General features: G+C 34.8%; 1 long non-coding RNA gene across 3 annotated transcripts; it reads left to right on the top strand.

Annotated features, from left to right (window-relative positions):
* The first annotated feature begins 4,084 nt into the window (after window positions 1–4,084).
* LOC141939563 (uncharacterized) lies at window positions 4,085–27,479 on the top strand. 3 transcript variants are annotated; one of them, XR_012627628.1, is made up of 7 exons: window positions 4,085–4,196; window positions 16,738–16,803; window positions 18,620–18,705; window positions 19,902–20,111; window positions 22,057–22,304; window positions 23,238–23,541; window positions 25,459–27,479. It is a non-coding gene; the product is annotated as an uncharacterized LOC141939563 (long non-coding RNA). The 3 variants fall into 3 exon arrangements; XR_012627630.1 differs by lacking the exon at window positions 19,902–20,111; XR_012627629.1 differs by lacking the exon at window positions 23,238–23,541.
* The last annotated feature ends 363 nt before the right edge of the window (window positions 27,480–27,842 follow it).

Raw genomic sequence — 27,842 nt, 5'->3', positions numbered from 1 at the left:
AATTTCGTTAAATTATTGCAATAAAATTGTAATCGAATTAAACCAAAATTTTCTCTCCCAAAATATTTTGAGAATTCAGACATGGATTAGAGTTCTCTTTCATTTTTCAATGATTCATCTGCATTGATTTCAGTGGACCTATTTTTGACATGCATTAGACAAATATAGAAGATAACGTCAATGCTAGAATATTCCTACCTCTGTGCTGCAGTGGCTAAAATAATATTTAAAATGTATTTACTTGGAAAAGTCTAAAAAAATACTATTCCTAGAAAAACAGTGGCTTGAAAGTATCTGCAAAACGAATATGAAGTTCTATTATTACCAGTGCTGAGCATTCCTTTACATGCAAGAAATTAAAATAAACATGCTATTAAATTTGTTTATTTATTTATTTTACTTTCTGATGGACACAGCATAGCCAACACAGATGAGAGATGTGGTGATTTTGTTCCTTTTTTGTGCAGCATCACCAAGATAAGTTTGCTTCCAGACCCAGATCTACCATATGATATGGCTTTCTCTACACAGGGACGTTTGGAAAACTTTCTGAATGACCTTATACAGTGGATTAGTTAAACAGCATTACACACTGGATGTGAGCATTTTACCCGTATTGAAAATGTTTAGTTTACACTGCTTCCTAAGCGAGGCAAATAAGGCTCAGATCATTCCAACACATTTTATCTTCTAACCAAGTCTTTCTAGTCAGCAGAGGCTCTATAGAAATTGTAAGACGCATGAGCACGTCCCACACTTCTAATAAATAAATGCTCTGACCATGACCTGAACTAATGTCAGGAAGAAGCCCAGTTTCATACATACTCTGCTCTGGCCTTCTTTTTCATAGGAAGACAACATGACTGCACTGAGCAAAAGGAAGCTGTCCTCATTTTCAGTCTGAATTTGGACAACAATTTGCTACGTAATTTAGTCATAGCTAGGAAGAAATAAATTTGGATTCAATTAATCTGAAATAGAGATAGAAATTTAAACTCTTACATCTGAGTTAGTCACCCACACATCTCTTTATAGTCAATGGAGATCTAGGTTGCTATAAGAGAATTATTTTTCTCAGAATGCCTGAGAAAGGTCAGATAGCTATGCCATGCATGTACTTGGTTCTCTTTGTTGGGTATAACTGGAGTATGATATGCTTAGTTCTTCAGCATGTCTGACTGATGCATAGGTTAGGGCAGATGGTTCTGTTCATAGGATTATTTAGGTTGGGAAATACACCCATCAATGACAGCTATTTATTGCTTTATAGAGACTTTATAGGGATCATAGGACGGGTAAGCCTGAATGTGAATGTGGTGTTTATGTTCTAGAACAATCACATTAGGTCTTCATCTTAAAATGTATAATTTTTGTTAGTTCTTTTACCCTTGGGATTGTCTCTCTATATGCATAAATGTGAAGAGTTGTATATCAATATTTCATTTAATAAAAAAAAAAATCCTCAGAACTTTCTCAGAATATATTCACCATTGCTCCAACAGAGCATTTTCTTTAGTTATTTTCTCTGTAACCTCTTCTCTCCAGCCCATCAGCCATCTCAAGGGTGTAACTGCCTTACAAGGACAGCTGTGATATGATGCAGCTGCACAGCTCTGGTTTGGACTACTGAGAAAAACTGCCAGTAAATTGGTGAAAAGCATTAGGAAGGTAAAAATTGCAGACAGAAGTGAGGTTCCTAGTGCATCAATGATTCAAGAGAGGGATTGCCAACATGGAAAGATATAAAATCCTAAAGGAAAACAAGCTACTCAGCATGAACAGTAATTATAGGATCTTATAGTCAAGCCATCAGTGTTACCGCTGATGATAGAGCTGGTGGGACGGTTCAAATCAGCAGCACCCAGGACCCATGCAGTCTCTGCCCCTCCTGACTGATACTTTCCTGGACAGCAGAGGCTGTTCAGGTGCATTAGAAGCAGTGCTGACCACACTAATGCTTAGCTTAATATCTTATTAAATCCCAGCTATATTTTTTGTGTACTAACTAATAAATAATCACTTAGTACTTTTAAATTATATACATCCTACTTGTAGAGTATCTTTGCAATCAGCTAAAGATGTGCTAACAAACTGCCCCGTAACATGAGCCATAACATCTCTGTAAAGGCAATGTTATCTTCTAGATGTAATAGCTGAACTTAGTTGTATCATGTAAATAGCAGGCCCTTTGAGACAGTCTTTCTCATCATTAAACACTCTTGAAACTTACACTTCCTACATAATTTGTTATGATGTTTTCCTTGCAGTTAAACCCAAACTGGTATATTAATAGTCCCATATGTTCTCTGATAGTACTAATTTCCATAATTTTTTAAAAGATGGCTGGTGATCACATACCTTCTCCCTTCTCACATATAGCATATTGGCTTAGATAACCCCAGCTGAAATTCTGAATCATTTCTGATGGGTGTCGGGAATAAGGGAAAAAAGGATTTATTCTTTATATTCAATTTCATATCTGAAACATTATTATGAAACCTGAGTATTCTGCTGATTTAAATCTTCTGAGTAAGAAAATAGCTACATCAAATTTATATTTAAACTAAACAATATAATTTCTCTGCAACATTAGGTTGATCATGGTACTATCCTGAAAGTATCCTGAGTGATAACTATTTTAGTAAACGTGGCAATGCCAGTTCCCCACTCAGAACTTTGCAGATATATTGCATATTTAGTAAAAGTAAGTTTAAAATCTGATATATTGTTAAGCCTTCTCATGTCTTCTAGATTGCACATGTATATTTACCAGTGGTGAAGTGAGCAGTGCATTATACATGAATTCATTTTATATATGAATCCTTTTAATTAATACATATTCTCTAAAGAAAAACTGATTCTCTTCTTTTCATAAGCATCATTAAAATGCATTCAGATCTAAATTAAGAGGTGCGATTAGCCTATACAAACAAAATAATAAGCCATTCCTTTGTATTCAGTACTACAGTATTGCAACTATTTTCAGTGTATGCAGGATTTCCTTACTCTCAAATATACAGAAAGAGAAAAAATAGAAGTGGTAGTATTATGCATAGTTATATCACCTTATAGATTCACTGAGAACTATCAGATCAAACATGTCAAAGAGTATCAGCTTTGCAGCAGAAGTCTAAGGAGGAGTACTCAAACAGAAGATGCAGCATCAGAATTTCCCAGAATATACTTCCAGTCTCCAATCTGTAGCTTGGACCTCCTATGGAAGAAATAGTATATTTCTCTTTCATAAGTTTGTCTGATCTTGAAACTGTGAACTTTGAGTATCCATAGTGTCATGTGGCAATACATCTCACTACCTAAGTACATGACTCTTTAAACTGACACAAACATTTTTTATCTGATGATTTTTTTTCCCAGTATTAAGAAAGGGAAGACATAATGGGTTTTTACTTCCACTACCACTCCTTGGTTTGTGCATTTCCACTATATTCTTCCTCACTCATGTTTCTTCAATGAGAAGAGCCTACTCTGTTCAACAGTTCTTTATTAGGAAGTTATTGATTGCCTTGTCTCTTTCTTGTCCTTGTTGTTACAATCTCCTTAGTGGCAAAAGGGAACACAGCTTATATATGGAGCCCAGAACTTAATATTAGTTCAGTTAATGTTTTAACAGTCTAATAATCCAAATTACCCAATTAATTCAGAAAAAAATATTCACTAAAAAATATCATTATATAAAAATGCCTGCCTACAACCAACCCTTTCCTCTAGTCTTAACTGTCACCTTTCACATGTTCCTGTAGATCCTAAAGATGAGATTTTCAGTCTCCTTCAAGAGGAAGGGTACCAGTTGTCATCACTCTGAGTTCTTTTGCCAGGAGGAGTAAAATATTGGCAAGTGAGAGTTCTTCCCCATCTTGTTTTTCACAGTCACGTATGTATTGGTATGGGTTTTTTATCATAGTTTTGTTCCTTTTTATGTATGCTAAGTTAGAGCTGACAGTTGCACAGCACATTCGTATGCTTCAGCTGATACAAAGGGCTACTGTCACTGCCTTGGTGTGACAGGCCTTTACTATATGCAGTACTCCCAGCTGCAGCACGTCAGGCAATAGTCATCTGGTCAGTAGGCAACTGTTAGAGCAAGATCAAGAGCTCAGATCAAGCCAAACCCAAACAAAACCTGAGAACCTGAAGGGTTGGGTCAGTACAAAGCCTTTGTCCTTCTATTACTAAAGGTAAAGCTGTATTTACTGGAATGTACTGTCTCTGCATTTTCCTCATTTATACTTTTACAGATGGTTAGATAAAAACTTCATATAATATTAAAGTTGTGAGTGTACTGTGAGCTTATTCAGCAGTATATTCGTTTTCTGGTTGTTGTGGGTTGGGTTTTTTTTTTGGGGGGGGGGGTGGTGATTGGTTTTCTTTTTCTCTTTATTTTTCCTAATAATCTCTAATACTCTATTTGATTTGGACTTACTTCACCATTCAAAAGCACTGCAGAGATGATTTAACATAAGGAAGAAACCATTATAACAGAATGGTGTTTCTTTGCAGTATTAGCCCAGAACCTAATCTGGTGTTTGAAAATAAGATTTTTCTATTTTTGTCCCATATACATTGCTATACTTATTTTTATTTTTTATCTCCAATTTTATTCCCCCAAACATTCAGTAAAATATTGTGCTTTTGCAGCTTTTTGTCTTTACTTCTTTTAATACCTTAGTTAGGTCAACAAATTTTATTATGTCATTCTTAATAATTTTTTCAGATCATTTGTAAGTGTTGAATAGCATAGAGCATGTATTCCTGTGGAAAATCTGGTGATCTTTTCCTGACAGAAATTAAATTTTGTTCCTATTCTGTTTTCCTTCTTTTTAAATAACTACTTCTTTGTTAGAAGCTTGCCTGTTATTGAACTTTCTTCATTTCTTTGCATTTTTGTTATGAGGCACTTTGAGAGCCTCTGTTGATGGAATTACTGAATGTCTTTTGAAAAGCAAAGGAAATTATTTATATGATTCTATGAATGGTTTGTGTTGGAAGGGACCTTAAAGATCATCTAGTTCCAACCTCCCTGCCATGGGCAGGGACACCTTCCACTAGACCAGGTTACTCAAAGCCCAGTCTAACCTGGCCTTGAACACTTTCAGGGAGGGGGCAGCCACAACTTCTCTGGGCAATCTGTTCCAGTGCCTCATCACCCTCACAGGAAAGAACTTCTTCCTGCCATCTAATCTAAATCTACCTTCTTCCAGTTTAAAACTGTTACCCCTCATCCTATCACTACACTCCCTGATAAAGAGCCCTTCCCCATCCCTCTTGTAGGCCCCCTTTAGGTACTGGAAGGTCTCCCCAGAGCCTTCTCTAGGCTGAACAACCCCAACTCTCTCAGCCTGTCCTCATAGGGGAGATGCTCCAGACCCTTGACCATCTTCATGGCCCTCCTCTGGAACTACTCAAACAGGTCCCTGTACTTCTTATGCTGGAGGCCCCAGAGCTGAACACAGTACTCCAGGTGGGGTCTCATGAGAGCAGAGTAGAGGGGGAGAACAGCCCTCAACCTGCTGGCCACAATTCTTTTGATGCAGCCCAGGATGTGGCTGGCTTTCTGAGCTATGAGCACATATTGGTGGCTCATATTCAGTTTTTCATCCAGCATCACTCAATGCTTTTTGCTTACTGACTCCTTTAGTAAACCTTAATAGTATCCACTAATTGTTTTTTTCTCTGAATAATTTGCACATTCTTTTTTGTAAATATTTAATTTAGTGTTCTGTTGTTTCCTGAATGTCCTCTTGAATTTTTAAAAATTGAATCTTTTCTTTCACTTCCAAATCATCTGCTACCACAGCTGATTTAAAACAGGTTATATTGTACAGCTGGTAGCTCAGTTATATCTTCCTTGATTTTCTCAGCTTTCTAGAATGATTCCTTAGTCTTCATTCTGTTGTTCTGTAAGCTCTACAGAAATATCAGCTTGCAACAGAACCTGAAACATAACCCTCAAAAGACTAACAGCATGGGAAACTAATTTTCTGTAGGGTGAGCACAGGTGCAAAAAATGCATTTAGACTGTCTAGCTGTGGCCTAGTATACTCTGAGAACTCTTCTTTTTACTTTGGTTACCTATTGGCTCATCACATTCTATGTCCTTCAAAAAAGATTTAGTAGTAATTTTATAACTTTGGTAAGCTGTTCCTCAAACTCTTTCTGACTTACTCTGTTGTCATCTGCCAAACCTTCTAGTTTATTTATTTAGACACTACTGCAACTTCTTGAAAGACTCTTCTAATGACCACTCAACTTTTTTCTTTAGCTGCATAGTTTTTTCTTAAACTTGTTCTTTATAAGTGACAAATTCTGGTCATTGGTGCTTAACGTGATCAAATGCTTGTATGATTTTTTTCCTATTGCCTCTCTAGATGAAGATCAGTTCCTTAAAAATAGACATTTAGTGTAATCTGAGAAAAATTGGACATTCCATTTTTCTTACAGCTGCCACGTCAGAAAGTTGAAGGGCTCCTGTAGATCCTGTGTCATAGCAGCCTGCCTCATGGGGATGGCTTGGATACCCTAAAAGAGCCAATAGACACACTAGATGCCTATGTCTAAGTAACTGAATCTCACCTGCTAATAAGCGTTTCTTGTACTAACATGGGTATATGGGACTCATTACATAATTGTGCCTGAATGTTTTTAATAACAGAGACTATTTCTTTAAATTAAATTTTATTTCCTTCATAGAATGTTATTTTGTTATTTCCTGTGTTGTTTTTTAGGAGGCTTTTGTGTTTTTTCACCTTCTCAATGTATAAGTTAGGAGATTATTGGTTTTACTCTATTTTCTTTCTTCCTTATACCTTGTTCAAATATTTAGAAGTCTCAGTTCTATCCCTTCTAAAGCAGAGAAAGGTACAGCATCCCTTCCAACCAAGACAATGAAATCATGCACGTAGGAATGAAAACACTATGAGAATTGAGTTTACTATGAACCAAAGGGAGAACTAAAGCAACAGTGAGATAGTAATAAAGCATTTATATTGAACAAAGGCTAGTACCTTCATCTCAGAAGAGAGATACCTGGGTTTGAGTCCCTGATCTCTGTTTCCTATTCAATGACTGTTCAATTCAAAACAGTTCTAGAATCTGAAACCAGAGTAATTAATGCTTCTAATTGAGAGCTCTAAATGACTAGTGGGAACAGGTTTCTTCTTTCTTATGCTTTTTCTGGCCTTTTGTTCCTGAATTCATAATAGCTCAGATAAAACAGAAGAAATCAGATAGATCCTAAGATAATTTTATAGATTAATGTTAAGAAAGTCTTGAGTGAAGTTTAAGTTTGAAACCATTTAAATGATCAAAACCTTCTTTGTCTGTCTCTATGGAGGATCAGTTTTAGCAGTAGCCTGTCATATGCAAAAATTACTTCTAGGCTTATCTGAAAGACCCTCAAGCCTACTTAACCAGTGCCTTAACCTCAGAAGGGATTCTGCCCTGGATCCTGAGAGGATGAACACACTTAAGTCTGCGTTCTAGTGCTGAAGATCCTTAGGCTAGTGAAAAATGAGGCATTCTGCTGTACTAGCTTCAGAAGTTCTGAAGCTAAGAAAATCAAGATGTAACAGAACTTGACACATACATTTCTATTGCTAGAAAAGAAAGATAATATCTTTGACAAGATCACAATGACTTCAGGTATTCTTAAGACTAATTGGGTTTTGCCTTGGACTTTAAGCCTATGAAATCATAGTATCCTTTTCAACCTAATTCTAAATATATATATTTCTAAGTGCATCCGCTGTAGGGAATGTTATTTGTTGTTGATATCTTTTATGTACTTTTCCCTATTGCAAAATTTGTAATGTTAAATTAAAAATAATCTAAAAAAATCCTTACCTGAAATGAGGGGACTAGACTGACCCAGTTAATTTTTCCTTATTACTATAAAGGTTTTCTCTGTATCTGATTTGATCTCTTCTTTTAATAAGTGTCAGTTTCTTTGATATTAAATTATTCCTCCTCTTTCTTTTTCTTTAATCACTGAAAAATAATACCTGCACAAACTAATTGCTTGCCAGTTTATACTCTGATATACTAGTTTTCTTCAAGAAATGTGAAATCTGTCATTTCCTTTGATAATTGTGTTATAATCCACTTACTCTTAGCTTTCATTTTTTAATAGTTTAGGTCGGTCATATTAATGGTGCATGGTTTAATATTTGATTGCACCCTTTAGTTTTCACAATGTTTGTCCTTCTTAAGGCTTTTTATCCCCTTTTCTAATCTTGATATAGCAGCTGAAGCTAAAACAGATTAGCATTCTATTTCAGAAATCTAATTCCCTTTGTATATCTTTTAAACCCTCAACGCTCTTCTTCACTTATGTGGCCTTCAGAAGTTTTCTACAGTTTGTATATGGCTCCTACTTAATGAGCTCTAGCACTATTTTTCACTTGCCCACAATATTTTAAGAGACTTTATACTTGTATTGAATTCCAATATTGTCCTGGGTTCAATTCAGTGGAGCTTCAGTGACTTGCAAAGCAGCCTCTCTTTTTATTGTTGCTATTGAATGTCTTTACTAAAACCTTTCATCTATCTCTTTGTAGACCTTAGGATCTGATAAAATTCCTGTGGCTTTTTTTTTTTTTTTTTTTTTTTTGAGTGGCTTACAAGGTTTCTACTTGGTAGGCAACTGTTGTTTAGCACCTAGCTCTGTGAAACAGAGCTCTCTCAGAGTTAAAGAATTTCATTGCTACCAGAAAGTCTAAGTACAATTTGAGCTACTAACAATTGCTACAGTGCTATACATTCTGAAGTTCTGAAAAACTTAACATACCCAAATTTTGATTCAGATGAGTTTTATTATTCTGTAAATATAGTACTGACCATACTCTGTGCAAGAAGCAACACTAACCAATGAATAGATTTTTATCTCCTGCAGATATTTGCTATTCTAATGATTTTGACCTAACATTTCAATACAATATCAACTTTTATGTCTCTTTATATGGTATTTATGGGAAAGAATGAATTAATCATTTTAAGAACTATTTTACAGTATTTTTTTGAAATAAACTCTCTTCACAATTGTAGAACATGGCTTTTAAAATGCAAATGCAGTGCCACAGTTTACTAAGAAGTCTTCTGAAGCAATAGAAATGATTATATGTTGGCATTCTCAGTGGCAGGCTCTTGACAAGCTGATTATCCCCTCTGTGCCTGCAGCAGTCACAGCCTGTAATAAGTAAGAGGCTGTAAATTCTAGGGGCCACTCATTTTCCCATTTCACTGTCTGCAGGAGTCAGTGAAAGCTGAAACCCGTCTATTCTGCCCTTTCATGTCAGTTAAAAAAATGGCCAAATTTTTTTTTTTCTCTTAGCAGAATAGAATTGAGATACAGGTGATGGTGGCAGGAAAGTGAGATCATTTAAACAAAGGTCAAATTAGTTTCTCACTCCATACACCCATCTAATCAAAAACACTTTTTTTTTTTTTTTTTTTTTCTGGTTATCTACTTAGCAGATTCTAAGATAGCCTTGCCATCTACTTGTGTTGATCAAACATTTCCCAATAGTGATCTGTCACAAGGCACCCCTTACAGAAGTGTTCCTATGACATTTCTGCTTTATTGTTCTTTGTTCAAGGCTGTAGGCTGTGGGGGGGGAGGGGGGGAAATCCAAAATGCAAACATATCTTTCTTGGTGATATTTGGTCATTCCATATAACTATAGTATTATAGGATAGAGGATTTTCAAATGATAAAATAATTAAAGAAAAAAATGAAAATATTTTCATTTAGTTTTGACTTATCTAACAATATATTTAATTTTCTACATATGATAAATAGATCAAAAAAATAATTCCTCTGCAATATGAAGGATACGTGAGTGAGAGATAAATTGGAATAGCTATCTGTTAAGGGTTTGTGATTTGTAAGTCAGACAAACTGCTGGTTGTCATTCTGCTCAATGCTTTTTCTCTTGGAAGAAAATAGGAATTATTCTGGCAAATTTATCATTCTAACCAAACTCTTCTATGAACAAATATTTTAAGTATCAATGAATAGCCATTAGTATTACACTGTAGAGCTACCTTCTTTTTAATTGTTGTTGCTCCATATTTGGAGTAAATTCTTGTTTACTATTGTTTCATATCTCTGCTTGTCATGACAGGATTTGGTACTTTCATCCACTGTCCATTCTTGGGGAACATATTTTCATAATTAGTTCTTCTCTTTCTAACACATGAATACAGGCCCAACATTTTATAAAGATGCCATTAATCAAGCTGTTCTGTGAGATCCTCTTGGGCCAAATGAAAGGATGCACTGCCAAACAAAACAAATTCACATTGAAAAGCAATTGAGGCTCTACATTAAAGATTTGTATTCACAGAGAGAAATCCTTTGAATGTAAAGGAGTTGCAAAATACAAAATCTATATTAAAAAGAGAAACTTTGTGAACAGGATGAGGTCAGTATAGTATAATTGGCTGCATATCAAAGTGCCACACTGGTAAAACAAATATTGTAACATTTTCATCAGATGGTTTGATTTTGTTTATCATCCCCAAGCAAGATGAAAGATAAATAGAACTACCTTTCTGGAGAGCCTAAAAGATATTTGAACAAAGAACATGGAATTTCACAGAGGAAAACAAACACAGATCCTTACTATGAATTTCAGTTGCAATATTTCCACCCCAGTCACATACATAGATCTGAAAAGAATAATCACACAGAAATAATCATTATCACCCAAGCAGAATTTGTAATTTCACTTTTCAGAGTTGTAGGATTTTTAACAGCAGGACTTTGACATCTGAAGTGTTTACTCTTTAATTGTAGAGTTTTCTTTAGAAAGAGCAAGGCAGTCCTAGGCATAAGCTGCTATAATACACGTCTAGGGCCTGCAGCTTGAAAGGGAGTACACAACTGGTATTCATATGCAATGTACACTTTCCTAAGTAAAAATCTTCAGACTTGCTGCTCACACAGAGTGTATGCACAAGACTATATTCACCCCAGTTATATTTCATTTAAAGTCACTGTAATGTAGCCTTGCTCTGTACCTTGCTCTACAGTAGCTCTCAAAACAGGTCTGAGACTAAGAAAAGCCTTGAAAGACATCATAGATAGCATTCACCTGTCTAAAGAAATAAAAGATCTATTCTCATTTGAGATGTTATAGGGTATCTGAGACACTTACAAGGGACCAGACAACATGGCACAAATCCTACAAAACAGAGAGATCTCCTTGAAAGCCACCTGGAGGCTGGGCCAGATGTGCTAGGGAATTTAATGTCATTAGACATTGTTCAGACATGTAAAAACAGTGGCATCACTCCCAGTTAAAATATTATATACAAAGCTATAAAAGCACTCCAAATTAACCATATTTTCTTACAAAACTTCTTTCATGACTTCACCCCAAAGTGACAATGAAAAGCTAGGCTAAAATCGAAGTTTTAATTTAATTCTCTTTCTTTTTAGAATGCCAGTTTAAAAACAAGCTTTATGTGCGAGAACAGGAGTTATTGTAGTAATTCCTTACATATTTATCTAACAGGCCTCCTTTGGATAATGTGGCAGATGTACTACCATCAAGTGTTTTCAAGTATGTTAGTTGGTTGATTAAAAAAAATTAAAGACTACTATACAAAGATGGTAGATTGTCATTTCTCTCAAAGAAAGTAACTTTGTTTTTTCTAAGAGTTTTAAGGATAAAGATGTAAAAAAAAAAAAAAAATAACAGGAGGGGAAAAAAAGGTTCCATTACAAAAAGATTTAATGACTATACTATATAAGTACATTCTGGAGTCAAAGCTTAAGTCAAACTATCTGTTTAAATATAATTTATAATACCTCTAGATAAAGTAAGCACAATATTTTTTCCCACCAATTATAAACAAAATTAATAATTGGATGGTTACCTTTGAGTTCTATAAAATTATTTAGTCACAGTATGATTAATTAATTGTAGAGATTTTTTTTTACTGAAAATAATCTAATTAGCCAATAAAATTCTTCCTGTTACATTCTCTATTTTCTGCTATACAATAGCTCTTCAAATAATGTATCATAAATAGGTTGATTCTCACATGAGATACTGATTACAAACTCGCTGTTTGTCATCTGATTTAATTTCATACAAATTAAGGATGTTAAAATAATTTGATTTATTCATTTGAAAACAGGAGAGCTTACATGGGCTCATTTATATTTGTTTTATAGCTCATTCACTAAAAGAAAAATAGATGAAACAAATGAGATGGCTTTCACATTTCTTAATTTATTTCACACACTGTTATGTTTCATACCTTCAGACATATCCCTTTAAGTCTCATCTCTTTCACATATATTTTTAGTCTTTTCTCAGCTTTTTAAAGCATTTCATAGGTATCTCATCCGAGTAGTTCACTTGGCTGTAATAATATTTTATTAGCCCTTAACTGATACAGCAGAGAAGGCCTGACAGTCGGACTCTTAATTATGGACATTTCATCTGCACTTCCTACCAACGCCAGACTCTTAATTACAGCCATTTCACCCTCATCTCCTACCAATGCTTCTTCACCTTTTCAATTATTTTTTTTTTTAATAACTCACCTTTCATACTCCTCCTGATTATTGAATTTCAAAAAGATTCACAATGCAGACTGAAATTAAGATGTGAGCATTTGAATGTTTATCTGAATTTTGAAGGCCTACAATGTTAGGACTTAGATCATCTCAAAAGGTTTTGAAGGACTCACTTAGAAATCACCTTGATCTATCTAAACTAATTTAAAATTTGTTTCTCAAATGAAAGGCACACATGAAATATCATAAATAATCCTCTTCATCCCTGCCTAATTCAAATATTGAAAACATTCTCTGGGCAATTAATTTCAATTTTATAAAAATTATTTTAAGCTTATTTTTTATTTCAAACCAACTGGAAGTTATGTGCTCATTATGACAGTGACAGGCTGTGGGATGAGGTGCCTAGCCTTTCACTGTCATCTTTGAGATTTCTACAGTTAAATGTTTTACACTTGACATGCAAACATCCTGTCTGAATGTGATCTCTTTCTGAAGCTGTAACTATCCATGCATATAATTATTTTTATGAGACCATTGCTACTAATTTAAGACTGTAATTTCACTGTATTGTCTTATAGTGCATCCAAATAATAGTGTAATTTTGTAAATTCATAATAAATACACTTCTTCTATATACACATGTATTCTTGTATATATAAGAAATATACTATACTGAAAAATTTTATTCAGAATTTGTTCTTATAACCCTACAGCTCAGTTTCTCATTTTCCACTCAAAAGCTGGTTTGACCAAAACCCCACAGGCATAATGAGATTATGTGGTATTAAGGACTTCACATTCTAGAAACTACTAAGCTTCTTCAGATCATGAAGCCACTAATATCAAATGAGGAGTTGAATTTATCAAAACCTAAGCAGGCTGTTTTGAATTAACACCTTTTGCTAAATGCACTGTTCCAGTAAATATGTAAGTGTTCAAACCACTGTTTTGTTGGCTAAAATAAGGTGTGGTTTAGAAGTTCTGTTTTCCCCTCGTGGTTCAAGAGTAAAAATACAAAATAGACCCTGTTAATAAGTCTTTTTGAGAGTTCTGAAATAAAATGAAATTGTTCTTTTAAGAGTATAGGCAGATGTTTCCTTAGATGGCGGCAGGCAGGGAACATTTCTTCTTTTTCTTTCTTTCTTTCTTGGACATTCTGAAAAAAGATATATCTCATTTTCATGGGAACATGAGTGTCTAACAGCAAGTATGGATTCCACTAGAAACAGAAGTAGAATATAACTTTAAAAATGTAGGTATACTCAAGGTTCATATTTATGTTCAAGGACGATCTTGACAGTCTCTTTCTCAGCATTAACAAAACCAGGTATTCTTAGAAAGAAATTTGTCTCATCCTAAGGTAAATGCTTAGAATAAACATATGGTTAAAATGGTCTTCCTCTTCTCCATTAAATTAAAATTATTCTAGCTTGAGAAGCTCCACTCTCAACACTGACAGTATCTAGAACTCAGACCTTCCAGTAGTGAATACTGAGACACTTAATGTCTTGTATGGAACAAATCATTGGCAATTTAATGTCCACCGGCTTTCATATGATCAACTTTAAACAATTGGCACAAGTTGGAAGTTTTCTACCAATTCTTTCTTTCTAACAACAAGAAAATTTTATGTATCTATGTCCCTAAGCTCTCTAATATATTTTGTTAGGGAATTACTTCATCTTCTTTTCTTCCGCTTGTTCATTGCTGTTCTCAAATATTTCTTCAATGTATGGAAGATATTATGCTCTTGTCTCCAAGAATAAACTTCCATGCCTCCTTGAAGTAGACACTTTCCTGAGCACCTCCCAAAACAATAAGGCCCAATTACATGACCTGTGATAAGCACAGGTGAAGATAGTGTATTATCTTTTTTACTTTGAAAAAATTCTGTGATAGTATCTTAGTTATCACGTCAAAGGGGTGATTAACAGGGTTAAAATTATCTCTGGAATTGTCTTTTTTTTTTTTTTTTTTGTTCTAGAAAACATGTAAGGTAAATAATTCCTCATTTTTACACATAAAGGTGCACCTAAATTACTCTTTCAATTTGGATCAGGAATACTATTCTGAAGCAAATCTGATTATCTCTGTTTGAGATGCTTTGGTTTCTATTGTAGATCTTTCTTGAAAAGCCATGGCCTGGAATTCTTTCAGAAGCAGTACATGCTGCAAAAGTTTACCTAATGCTCCTCAACCACAAAGAGTCATTTATATCTTCAGAACAGACAAAACCTACACTGGTGTAAACCTGAGAAACGTATTTAACGTAGGTATCAGGTCCTTTGCATCACTTGTTCTATCTTTAAATTTGGTTCTATTTCTCCACAACATGTAATAAATTTGCAAGAAAATGTTAAGTGTCAAAAACTAGGAGGCATGAATCTTAGCCAAAATGTCTTCTTTTTTCTCTATAAAAAACAGTTTTGCCAGATTTGCAATTTATGATGAATTATAAAAAACTCATTGATAGAAGATCTGGCATATTAATAGATTACATTATTTGGCACCTACACCATATTTCATTGTAATGGCTTTATAAATTAAGTATACATTACATTATCACTGCTTTAAATAAAAAAGGAAGTTAGAAAGATTAACAACTTCATCCAGAGTTGCACAGTGTATAGTGACTAGGCATCTATGATTTTTTTTAAATGTAAATGAAACAACAGCAAAATAGAAATAAATAAGGGTAACAGTAAACAAAGTTCTTTTTTTAAGGAAAAAAAATTTAAATCTTAAGTAGTTGTTTACTGAAGTCATGCAAATAGTAAACTTTAAGAAGCTACTGTAGTTTTCCTTCATATATCTAAATGATACTCAATTAAAAAACCAACCAATTTAAGAAAACATGTGACTATACAACTGCATTATAATTAGGGAGTCCTAAAAGTTTTTGCAGCACTCTCTACATTGAATGCTGCTTTTTTTTTTTTTTTTTTTTTTTTTAATAACCAAGGAGAAGTATTATTATTCAAGTAATATTGTAGATCCAAAAATTACCTGAGTGGACACTTGCCTAGGAAGGAACTGAAAAATAGCTGACCTTGTAACAGAGAATGCAATGCTTGCCTACAACCTGAGCGATAACATAATGTATCAAGTTGCTTTGAAGATGATAGCAACTGAGAAGAAATGTTAATTGAAGGGTGAACAGTTAGGGCAGGCATAAGAAAGTCTATAAATGGAAGAATCTAATTCTGTATAGCATCTGGATTGTTACAAAATGTAACTGAAAAGTGTAAGAGAAAAGAGAAGGAAACAGTGGAAGAAAACTCTATATCTAACAACATAAAGGTGAATGTAACATGAAGTAACAGCACCAGGCAGTGAAGACAAGACTGAACAAGAACCCACACTGTCCTACACTGCCTCCTAAGGTCTGGTCAAATCTCATTGAACCATGGTTCTGCATGGTTGTTATAGATGTTAAGCTAATTTGACATATCCTTTAGGCCACACACTGGGTGACTGGTGTCATGGTATATGAATCTATATGTCTTGTGAAGTAGCGTAGTAAGTCAAAACGCCTCATTCCTTTCACTGAAGGAATTTCCTTGCACACCTCCTTTAAGAACCTGCTGGAGGGTGGATCAAAAGTGTTCCATTAATCTGCTGTCGCAGCTGGTGAGTACCAGTGCCCTTCTGTGTGCAGCAATGTCATCCACAACTGCCTTGGTCCTAGTTCTCACCACTCTCATCTACTTTGTGAACAGTGGGATGAGATGTCCACCACATTTTAGGGGCAGGCAGGGAGAATTGCATTTCTCCTGAGACTGCACAACAGCTCCCAGAAAGTCAGAATAAACTGAAGAGTGTTTCCACTGTTTGTACATGTCTTTATGTCTAAAGATAAATAAACAACCTACTGTCATCAGCTTGTCTTTCTACATTTTCAGATGAGGTCTAGTTCAGTCTTCTGAGAAAAAAAAAAAAATCTGTACAAAAGGGCCACTCTGAACTTGTTGATCTCAAAACCACGGATTATTCACTGAGGTAGATGTTATTTAGCCATGTAAATGTAGTTTTTCCTTTCTCCAGCATGAAATAATACTCTAAGGTTCAAAGGTCCTAAGATGAGTCTTTTTTTCATCTGCTGTGTTCAACAGGAATCATTGCCCATACATGGAATACCTATGCGCCATTACAGTATTTCTGTTAACAGTATCTCTTTCCTTTCACAGAATACAAGAAAGAAAGATTCTTAATGATCATTCTAGTCTCTTCCCCTATCAACAGCCATCTGATTTGTAAGTATATTTTTACCTCTCTGATCAGTCAAAATTCATGGCCTTGTTGATTGTCTCTCTAAGTGAGAGAAACTAATAGAGTTGCAAGGTCTCTTTCATGATTTCTCTCTACAAGGAGTATACAGTTTTCTTTTACCTCAACAAAAAGCAATCAAACCATATAGTTTCTCTTTCCCACTTCCTGTATCCTACTCTGGAGTCCAGATTTAACCATAAAGTTTCCTTCGTAGGGAAATTCATATTGCCATTGATATTCTGTAGCTTCCTTCTTTTGTATCAAGTCAGTGTTGTTTCCTTTTGCATTTCTCTTTTTCACACACTCTAAGTTCTATTCATGCACAGCTTCCATCCACTTGTTTTAAACTCCAAAATGTTTACATGAGTTTTTGTTTTAAGTGATGAAACAGTGTCTGGTTCTTATGTGGTATCTATTATTACATCATAAAGCAGCCTGTTTGTATGCAATTTCTTTCAGGAGTGACCAAGTTCTTTCCTCCTCCTATCTTCCAACTGAGTACACATAATCTCTCTTTCACCCATGACTTAACTGACAAAAACTGATTTCTGAGTAAGTGGATTACATGCTCCATGTCCCCATCCTACTCTGTTTTTTAAAGGAATGGAAAGTAATTTTTTTTTTTTTTGTTATCTTGCTCATACTTCTCCAACATATATACTTGTAAAAAAAGATTGAAAAGTGATTTTCTTAACTTAGTCAGACTGCCTACTAGGAATCTGATAGATTACAAGAAGGGTGACTTTAATAGAGACAGTAATAAGATAATTATTCTACATAGAAAGGGTAGTAGTAGAGAATTTATCTTGCTGGGAAGAAGTAAACTTGTCAAAACAGAAACTAGGTAATTAAGATACTGACTCCATAACTACTGAGTCGATTGTCTCCATGTTTTGAAGTAATATAGAATCTCAAGATTTTTATAAAACTAAGCATTTGTTGTTGTCTGTAGCATTATCAAGATGCTTATCACTACCCACAATTTGTCAGTAAGCTGTTCACCTCCTTGTCCCACAAAGACACGATTCTAGTGGTAATGATTTTAAGAGTAGGAAAACACAAGTAATGTATTTTCTTTTCTCACTTTTCAAGATCCAGTTTGAAGAAGTTACCACAGAGCTGCCTCAAAGAATCCTGGGCAACTGTAATAAGCAACCCTTATTGTCTTCAGTCCATACCCCAGTTATGAAAATATTCAAGTTATGTCTTTCCCATGATTTACATCTTTTTTGGAAGTTGCTTTAAATAAAGAATGTGAACAATTAAGTTCAGTTTAAGTCTAATCAGATAATGAATTGAATACTGTCTTTCCAGTCCATCTGTGTTCATCATTCCCACTATCTTATAAATAGATTTCTGGATAAATACAGATGCTGATGTTCTCTCTGAGGTTAGCAAGGTGCTGTAGCCTACATAACCATCTTCAGTGTTTTCGGTGTTTACTTATTAAAAAAATATATATATAAATAAAATACTCTTAAAAAAATAGTTCTATGAGCTTTTTTGGATAGCTAAGCAACCTTTTTGTACATAAGATGGGTTCCATCCTCATTCTTCTTAGTAGTCATACTCGTTACCTTTGAATTACTGTTTCTGTATATTCCATATATGTCACAAGAAGAGTACACAGAATTCCTGAGATGATGATATGAATGGTTTTATAATAATTTTGATTTGGTTATACCCAAAATATTTTGCTTGATACCCCTCAAGGTAATGGTTTTTCCTTTAATGTCAGTGACTTATAATCACCTGTCATCAATCAATGTAACAAAATCCTTTATCTGATTTGTCATCCAGCTGGTAGATCTTTATCTATTATCACAAAATCATCATCTATTTTGGAAAAGACCTTGAAGATCATCTAGTACAAGATATTAGCAGAGGTACGGTTTTAATTCCCCATGTGGAATGCACTTCAAGTTATCCTTTTTATTGTTTCTTTTTTCAAGGTCATCTCATTCTTCCCAGGAGACATTCAGGTGCTCCTATTGCTTTGTACATTTCAAGACTTTCTGTCATTATAAACATTCATTAGCATCAACTATGTCACTGTCATTAAGCCAGGTATTAAAGATTAGTCACAAAATGAATCCATTGAGTACTCCAGTAGTAATCTTTCTATCACACGATAATTCTTTATGAAACTTAAAATTCTTGTACTAACCTCCACCTTAAATGAAAATTTTCCATGGGGTACCATATCAAGTGTTGTAAAGAAGTCAAGATAGATTAGATCTACCACAACTCTCTTGTTTATAAAAGCAGTTATTTTATTAAAGAAAATATTATATCAGTCTGACACAACCTGTCTTTGTTAATGCCCTGCTTCAATTTATCCATTTTCCATTTGCTTCTATTTATTTGATTATTACTTCCTTCATAATTTCTTCCACTGAGTGTGTCTTCCCACTGAGGTCAGACTGGTCGTTCTGTAGTTGTCCAGTTTGACTTTTATGCTGGTTTTAATTACAGTCATTGTAGTCTACTCCTGTAAATTGAAAGGGTGTGTTGGGTGTAAATGGCAAGTTTTTGGTAGCAGTGGACTGCAGGGGCAGCCCCTGTGAGAAGAGACAAGGGTCTGCCCTGTGCTGGACACAACCAGTCCCAGCTGCTCAGAACACAGATGAACCCATCAGCAAAGATGGTTGTGCCTCTGTGAAAACATATTTAAGAAAGGGCAAAAAACATTGGAAAGAGAAAAGAGGAGGGAACAGCAGAGGAAATGAGGGAATAACAAGGTCAGAGAAGGTAGTCCATAGCAGAGTAACTACACATCTGAAGGGGCTGTGGCCTTGGAGAACCTGTGCTGGAGCATATGAAAAGGATGAGAAACAAGGAGCAGCAGAGAAAAAACACAATGTACAGACCCTGATCTCCTGTACTATTCGTTGTCTCACTGAAGGGACTGAGTGTAACTTGTGGTGATAACAAGACAGGATAACATGTGTCTGAAATGAAATACTGAAGGGGAAAAAAGAAAGGGGGGAGAAGGAGAGGAATTTGGAGTGAAATAGAGTCTGGGAAAGAGGGAAGAGAGGTGTTCGAATATTTGTCACCTTTGTTTCTGTGGTCTGAACAGTAATGGAGTCTGACAACAACTCATTAAGGAAGGTTTATTGAGGCTGTGAGAAAGATGAGCAACAACATGCCCTTATGGCAACTCACCCAGCCACTGATGGCAAACACCAGATCATAAGTGATGTTATGGCTCCGGCAGACTGCTGGCATCACTTGGTGTCCAGGTCATTTGGCAGCAACAGACAACTGTGCAAATGACTTTCAAATGCAGGTAATAGTCATGCCACCCCTTGATTCCACCAGTGGTAGTGTGATTTGAGAGACTCACCACTTACATGGATAACGTGGGCAGCATCTTGCCTACGCTGTTGATGTCAGTCAGGGGGCAAAGTGTCAGTTTCCGAATATGTAAATTGATAATTAAATATTTATGCTAATTGTCAATAAATGAAGTTAAATTCCTCAAGTCAAGTCTGTTTTGCCCATGATAGTGCTTGACAAGTCATATTCCTGTCTTTGCTTAAACCCACAAGTTTTCTCATTCTTTTTCTTTCCTAATTTCTCCCTCTGTTCCACCAGGGCAGAGAGAGGCTGTGGGGGTGCTTAACTGCTGGCTGAGGCCAACCTAGCACACAGATTTGTTAAGAATATCTGCTATCATCAGACCCACAATTCAACCCATTTGTTCTTTTCAGAACTGGTGAGACAGATCTGATAACTACAAAAATTTTTAGGAAAAAAGCTAATAAAGTGACAAATACTGACCTAAGTGAAATATTGTTAAAACGTTCACTGAAAAGAGACATGAAATCAAACATTAAAATAATATGAAACTAAAAATGATTTGCAGTGCAACTATGCAGATTGGTTCTTGCAGAACTTATTGAAAAGGTATAACACATACATGAAAACAGTTAACATTATTTTTTTTATTTGTTGGCTGGCTTTTAATTTTTGTTTCTCATATGAATATGGGCTTTACAACAAATGCAAATATTTGAATACAATCTGGATACATGAACACACACTATTTTTTTTCACATTAAGAAAACTACATAAGCCAATGTGTTGAAGCTCAACTTGGCAAAGAAAGAGATAGGTTAGGGAATGTGCAAATAATATTTACTGGAGGGACAAGATATTTTTGGAAAAACAGCTGCTAAGTGCGTCAAAAATGTAGTTTGGGACTCTCTTTAACATGATCCCAACAGCATGATTTTGTTGACTTACAATGTACTGTCGGGATTACACAAATATTTCTTTAATTTATTTTCCCTCTTTGCATATTCCCTTTATGCTCATTAATTGCCCTGGAAGGGCAGAGTAATAGAGACTTCACTTCTTTTCAAGAGCACACATGTTTAGCCAGATGCTGAACTTTGAAAGGAAAGTAAAATGTCTTCCAGTGAAAATTCTGATAGATATTAAAGCCTGAAAGAATCATCTCAGACTTCCACAGGGAACAACATACCCCTTCCCTTTACAGAAAACCAAAACAAGATTTAATGACACATGTAGTTTCATCCGGCAGGGCAGTTGCTATGGTTAACATCCAGGAAAGACAGGCTGGAATGGCAACTGTGTCTAGTCTTAATTTTGATGTGAACTATGGATTTGTTTTTAGGTCCTGATCTCTTAAGAATTAAATCTAATACCTCGCTGAGGCACACGTGGCTCCCATACAAAATCATACTGGTTTTGGCTGGAAGGGAGTTATTTTTCTCATAGCAGCCCGTATGGTGCTATGTTTTGTATTTGTGATCAAAACAGTGTTGATAACACACCAATGTTTTAGATGTTTTTGAGCAGTGCTTAGACAACGTCAAAGCTTTCTCCATTTTTCACTCTGCCCCCCAGTGAGTAGGTTGTGGGAGGGACAAGAGGCTAGGAGGGAATGCAGCTGGGACAGCTGACCCAAATTGACCAAAAGGATATTCCACACTATATAATGTCATGCTCATCAATAAAACTGGGGGGAAGTTGGCCAGGGGTTGCCATTGCTTGAGTACTGGCTGAGCATTGGGTTAACTGGTGAATAATTGCTTTTGTATCACTTGTTTTTCTTTGTTTTGTTTTGCTGGGTGGTGGTTGTTGTTTTTCTGTTTTGTTCTGGTTTTCTTTTACTTATTAAACTGTCTTCATCTCAACCTATGAGTTTTCTCACTTCTGCTCTTCCAATTTTCTCCCCCATCCCACTGGGACGAGTGAACAAACAGCTGTGTGGGGCTGGCTGAGCTGCCTCCTGGTGTTAACCCACATCAGAGATGAACACCAGAACTCCTTTATGCTGAAACTATGAAATGGGATAAAGTGATGATGCATACCCACGTTTAGACCTGCACGGAGATGAAACATGGCTTTGTCAGACATCTGTAGCTGGGAATTACAAATACTGAAGAATGGGTACTCATTAACCACATGTTTTCCTTTACTGTCTTTGCCAGAGGATTTATTTGTAAACTCAGTAAGTCCTTCCTTTCTATTATTATAATTGACAATCATGTTAAACATTCTGCTAAAACTACAAATAATTTTTGAGCATGTATGTGAAGTTGTATGCAACATTTCACTATTAAATCATATTGATGAAAAGCCATCTGTCTAAAATTACACATAATCACAGGTTATGATTTTTTGAACTCTGAGGTTTAGAATAAAAAGAGCTTCCATTTTATTTTTGCCTGATAGATTCTGTGATACTTCATCATAAGTCAGATGGACAATCATTAAAAACTATTTCAGTTTTGGTTTTCTTATGGTTACTTTATAATAACAATGTTTAACCTGTAAAAAGTTCACTGCTTTATGTTAATTACAAACTTACAGAATTAACAGTATCTTCTGAGTTCTGGCTTGTGAAACACAATCTATACTTCCTTCATTATATAGGATAATGAAACAAAGAAATAAATTAATATCCTTTTCCTAATTTGAAAAATCCTACTGTCAAAAAGCCTGTCATAAAACATTACCAAAAGATTAAAGCAATCTGGACAAGGTATAGGAAGTGTAAAACAGAGGTTAATAGAGGTTAACATTCCTCGATTTGGTCCATTATCTCAATTGCTGATGTTCAATCATTTCTTTCTAGTTAATGAATAAACAACATCTTCCAATCCCAAGGGCTCAGACAGGAAATCATCCATGCATGCTAGGTATATCAAAGTGAATGAAAATATACAGGTGAATAACATGTAAGAATTAGCCCAATGGTATATACAGTACCATTCTAATTCCTCTCTAGCAAGTACAAAAGAATGATAACAATCTTTTTGCTATAGCTAAGGATTCATCTTACTTTCTTTGGTAAAAGTTATGCAGTCTTGACACGTACACTTGAGCTGTACCTGAAAATTATTTCCCAATCCTTCTAATTTCTAATTAAATCTGTTTTCAGCTACACTGGAAAAAGAGGACAACAAGACCTGCTTTCGAAAAGCCAAAACAGGAAAATATTGAGTTGGCAGACAGATAAACCTCAAAATCGTACTCATGAGTGGGAGAGAAAGGGGTCCCAGCAGTGTCTTTGGCTTTATGCTCCATCAAAAGATGCTGCAGGGGCAGCAACAGAGCTGCTTCCCAAGCACTATCTTCTGCTGTTGATGGAAAAAACAAGTATTCTTCTTCACCAGGAGAATAAAATTGCTGTTGTTTCTCTGTCCATTTCCTCATTGTTAACAGAGGAGATCATTCAAGAATAGGTAAGGGGTTGGGAAACTCCAAGACAGATACATTTTCCTTTTAAGTTAACTTGCCAGGTAGAAAACAGATACCCTTCCTCCCTGCCTTGTCTTAATGATAGGCACACACTTTCAGGGTTTGCAGGGCATTTCTGGATGCAGATGCATGGGCTGTAGAGCCTTATTAAATCATTAATGAGCTTGGAAGTACGATCATTCCAGAACAAAATTCTGCAGCTACTTTGTCATGTGCACAATGAAAGCTCTTCTAGAGCAACAGGGATTAATAGCTGAAAAGAGCTGGCACATCCTCTCTTCATCTTTCTTTCAGTTTAACATGTGATTGCCCCACCTTCATTCAAGGGGAATGAAAATGAGAGGCAGTGCCAGATTTGTGAAGTCTCTGTGAAGCTGTCTATCTTAGTAAGAGGATATACGTAAAGAAGGATTTTAATGAGAATTTCATACTCTTTCATGAAATTTTCCATGAAAATACATCGAAGAAAGTTCTGAGATGACAGACTTTATTTTACCCTATTTGTAGCTTACAAAACAGTTTTATTACTCAGATCTGGAGGAATATACCTTTATTTAATGATAATGTCTTATTGGATAACATAGTTTCTTCCTTTATGTCTTTTATTGCTGTACACTGCTCTGTAGGTGTCAAGACCATATCTGACATAACACAGTGTACTTTTTTACTCCATCTCTTTATCTTTAAATTGTAATATTAATTAAATAGACAATACCTGTAAATCTTTGGAATTTGGTAAATAACACTACACATTATTTAAATGGCAGATGATAATTGCATAACTTTAGGACAGCTAGTCTGACATCTAGTATTGGCACATTAATGAAAGACTCATACCCAGCATAACTGATAAAGAATTAAAAGAATATAATTAGTCCCTGTCAATTTGATTTAACAGAAAGTAGGCCTTGCCAAAATACTTAAATTAATTCTCCAAGCAGATTGGAACATTGGATGATAAAGGAACTTTATTCTTTTATTTGAGAAGTGCTAAACAGTACTCTCTTTCAAAAAATAAAACTGTAGAATAAAGATAACACTTAGATTAAAATAATTGAGAAATGGATAAATGACTTATCAGAAGTGATTATCCATGTAAATCACCATCACGTGGTGATGTTTCTAATAGTATTCCTGTGAGACTTACACTGTGATTAATACTATATTCTAATACATAATATATAACATAGTGCATCGCATATTTGTTATATTAATATATTATGCCTATATTAATGTTTGATATTAATGTAGTGTATTCTATATGTAATGTGTATATATATAATATATACTGTGATCAAAACTTTAATCACTAGCCTGAACATAAAAGCAAAATCTCTGGTGGTAACATTTTCAAATGACACAAATGTCAGTATATAGTGATTAGAATGGGGCGGTTATACTGGGGATCTGGATCTCACATTAACCTGTTTACTGTCAAATAACAGTCTATAGAAACAGAACTGTTAGCACATAATTATTCACTTCATAACTTAACAGAACAGGACAGTCTCCTCTTTCTCAGTATTTCTGAGGAAGTGTTAAGGATCATAGTGGCCAGATACCTGTACATCTCTGTATAACATTCTGCAACTATGTTGTAGTAAAAAAAAAAAAAAAAGATTACTGTAAACTTTGCCATTATAAATTGAGGGATTATGGAGTAGGAACTTGGGAACGTGGAAAAGGATTTTACTATTTCTTTCATAGTGTTACTGTTAGTACTGAAATATTGCTCAGTCTTCTAACAATGACCTTTTTAGAGCTGTTAAATTATAAATGGTTAAAAAAAAATCACAGAATTGTTTGAAAACAGATGACAATGAAAGACTCAATGGATATCTGTATTATTTTTGGATAGTACTGTGAGCGTCTTCAAGGTGTCCTGTTTACTCTCCATACAGGAAACAACTCTGGAAGTGTAGCCAAGCACTGTTCTCCAAAACTGGCACATGGGACATTGTATGACTGTGCGTACTGTGTGGAGCAGATCTGGGCAAGAAAACAAGTGTACCTTGCTCTTTACAGCTGAGGAGAAGCTTTTTCAGCGAGGTGTAGCTAAAAAGCAAGCCTATCCGGCATATGAAAAAAAAAGACTGAGAAATTGCTTGATTACTGCTTATGTATTCCTTAGAAGAAAACATTAATTAATAAAGGTCTCTTTAGCTTAGAAGAGAAAGGAAAATAAAATAAAAATCAATGGAAGATGAAGCCAGGAAAATTCAATTTGGGCGTAAGGAACAAATACCAAAGAATGAGGGTAATTAACCACTAGAAAAACATTATTTCAGTCTAGTTAAATACAATATATTTTTAGTCAGACACAATTATTAACTTTGACGCAATCTTGATTTTGGGGTGACCGCATAAAATGCAAAATGTGATCCGTAATGCACAGCAGGAGAGACAAGCTGATCAGATGGTCCTAGTTAAACTTTTATACCATGATTTCATCTTTCAGTGAACTCAACTGAGCACTGATTTTATCTGATCATTATTCACTGCTAAAATGAAAAACTTCTTAACAGAAGCACAGAATGCTTTCAGTTCATTTTACTTTGGTTTTATTCTTTTCAGATCTTATAAAGTTTCTGATAGCCTTTACAGAAATGTATTCAGAAGATGTTCACAATAACACTTGTGGAAAAAACGTTATGTAATTGCTAGTATATTCTTTAGAAAATCCATTTCCCCAGTTACGAGGGATTTATAATTCAGCTGCTATAAACCTTATAATGATTCTGATTTTACATAGCTTATATTGTTTTCCCTGGTTTTAGCATCAGGACAGTCAACATATTTTGAATCATATTCCAGTTTAAATATATAATTGTTTACAATTGTCATAAGTACATATCTTGTTTAAATGAATTTAGATTCTGTGAGGTTTATAGAACTACATCCATTGAAACTGTGATCCTCAGTTCATCAGAAGAAAAGGAGAAAATAGATGGTGGCCATACAAGCTCCCCCACACTACATTTGCCAATAGGATAAAATAGGATATGTGATAAATTAAGCAACTATAGTCAGAGTAAGACTCAGATTTATGAGGTTAAAGTCACTGCTAGACGTGCTCTCTCTTGAGTCTGTTTTTTCAGTTTAATTAACATTATTTCTGTTTCACTGAAACTATATCATATGGGACACAATTGCAAGGAAACATGCACCCAGAATTACTGAACCTAATTCCTGGTGACCAGTGGGAGAAATTAACTTGTGTCGTCTCTTCTGAAATAGTTATCTGAATTAAAGGAGACAATTTAGAGATTTACAGATACTAAATTTCTTACTAGTAATTCATCCTTTAAAACTCTTAAGGAAGTCACAATAAATAATCTGAAACGTGATCTGACCAATACATGTTTTAACAACCATTTTCTTTCATGTGAATGGAAGAATGGCAGTTCCTATTTTGCTACCTGTAATGAGTAGATATTGTTTATATCCATTTTAAAGGTTTGTCATATTCACAGAGCCTTGAAGGCTTTATGATTTATTATAAATTTGACTTTTTCAGAATTCAGAAAGTTATATGGGAAAGGAATAACCTAAATGACTCAAATTTAATTTAATTAGATCTATAATAGCTCATTTATTGAAATATTTAACACGCTCTTTCAATTCTACTCTGCTTTTGGGGCTGCTGAGCATGTAACACAATGAAATCAACACAGTCTAATCTGCATGATTGGTTGTACCAAATATATTGACCAAGCTGTTCAGATATGAATGCACCTCTAGTGTTTGTGAATGATTTGTTTTTTGAATTTGTCTTTGTATACTTTTATGTTTACCTAGTCCAAACAGTGCATGAGTGGAGGATGTTTTGTACAGCCATAGAGAAATAATTCTACTCCCTTGATTTGACATTTCTGACCTTATGTATATATAAAAAGAATTTATGATACATAAAGATTGCTTTTGAGACATCTGAATGTTCAAAACTTCCTTACGTGCATTCTTTTTTTTTTTTTTTTTTAAAGTGACATTGAAGCTCTAATCAGCTCCAGAGTAAAACTTAAAAACTTTCATTTTAACCTTAGTGTTCTGCTGCAATATCTATATTCTATGATGCCTTTAAGAAATCAAATTACTGCTTTAGGAAACAGTCAGAAAATTCTGATACACATGGCATTTCACTTCCATAAATTTACTTCACATTTAAAAGCCCCTTTCTCTTTCTCACATTCCTAAAAGTTGTCTTTTATTATCAACATATTATACTTTGGAAATTCTTGCCTTGAAAGAAATAATATCCTCACTTTCTCTTATGAGTCAGTAACTA

This window comes from Strix uralensis, chromosome 2 (assembly GCF_047716275.1).
Source record: "Strix uralensis isolate ZFMK-TIS-50842 chromosome 2, bStrUra1, whole genome shotgun sequence".
NCBI lineage: Eukaryota > Metazoa > Chordata > Aves > Strigiformes > Strigidae > Strix > Strix uralensis.
This window is presented reverse-complemented; position numbering and strand designations above follow the sequence as displayed.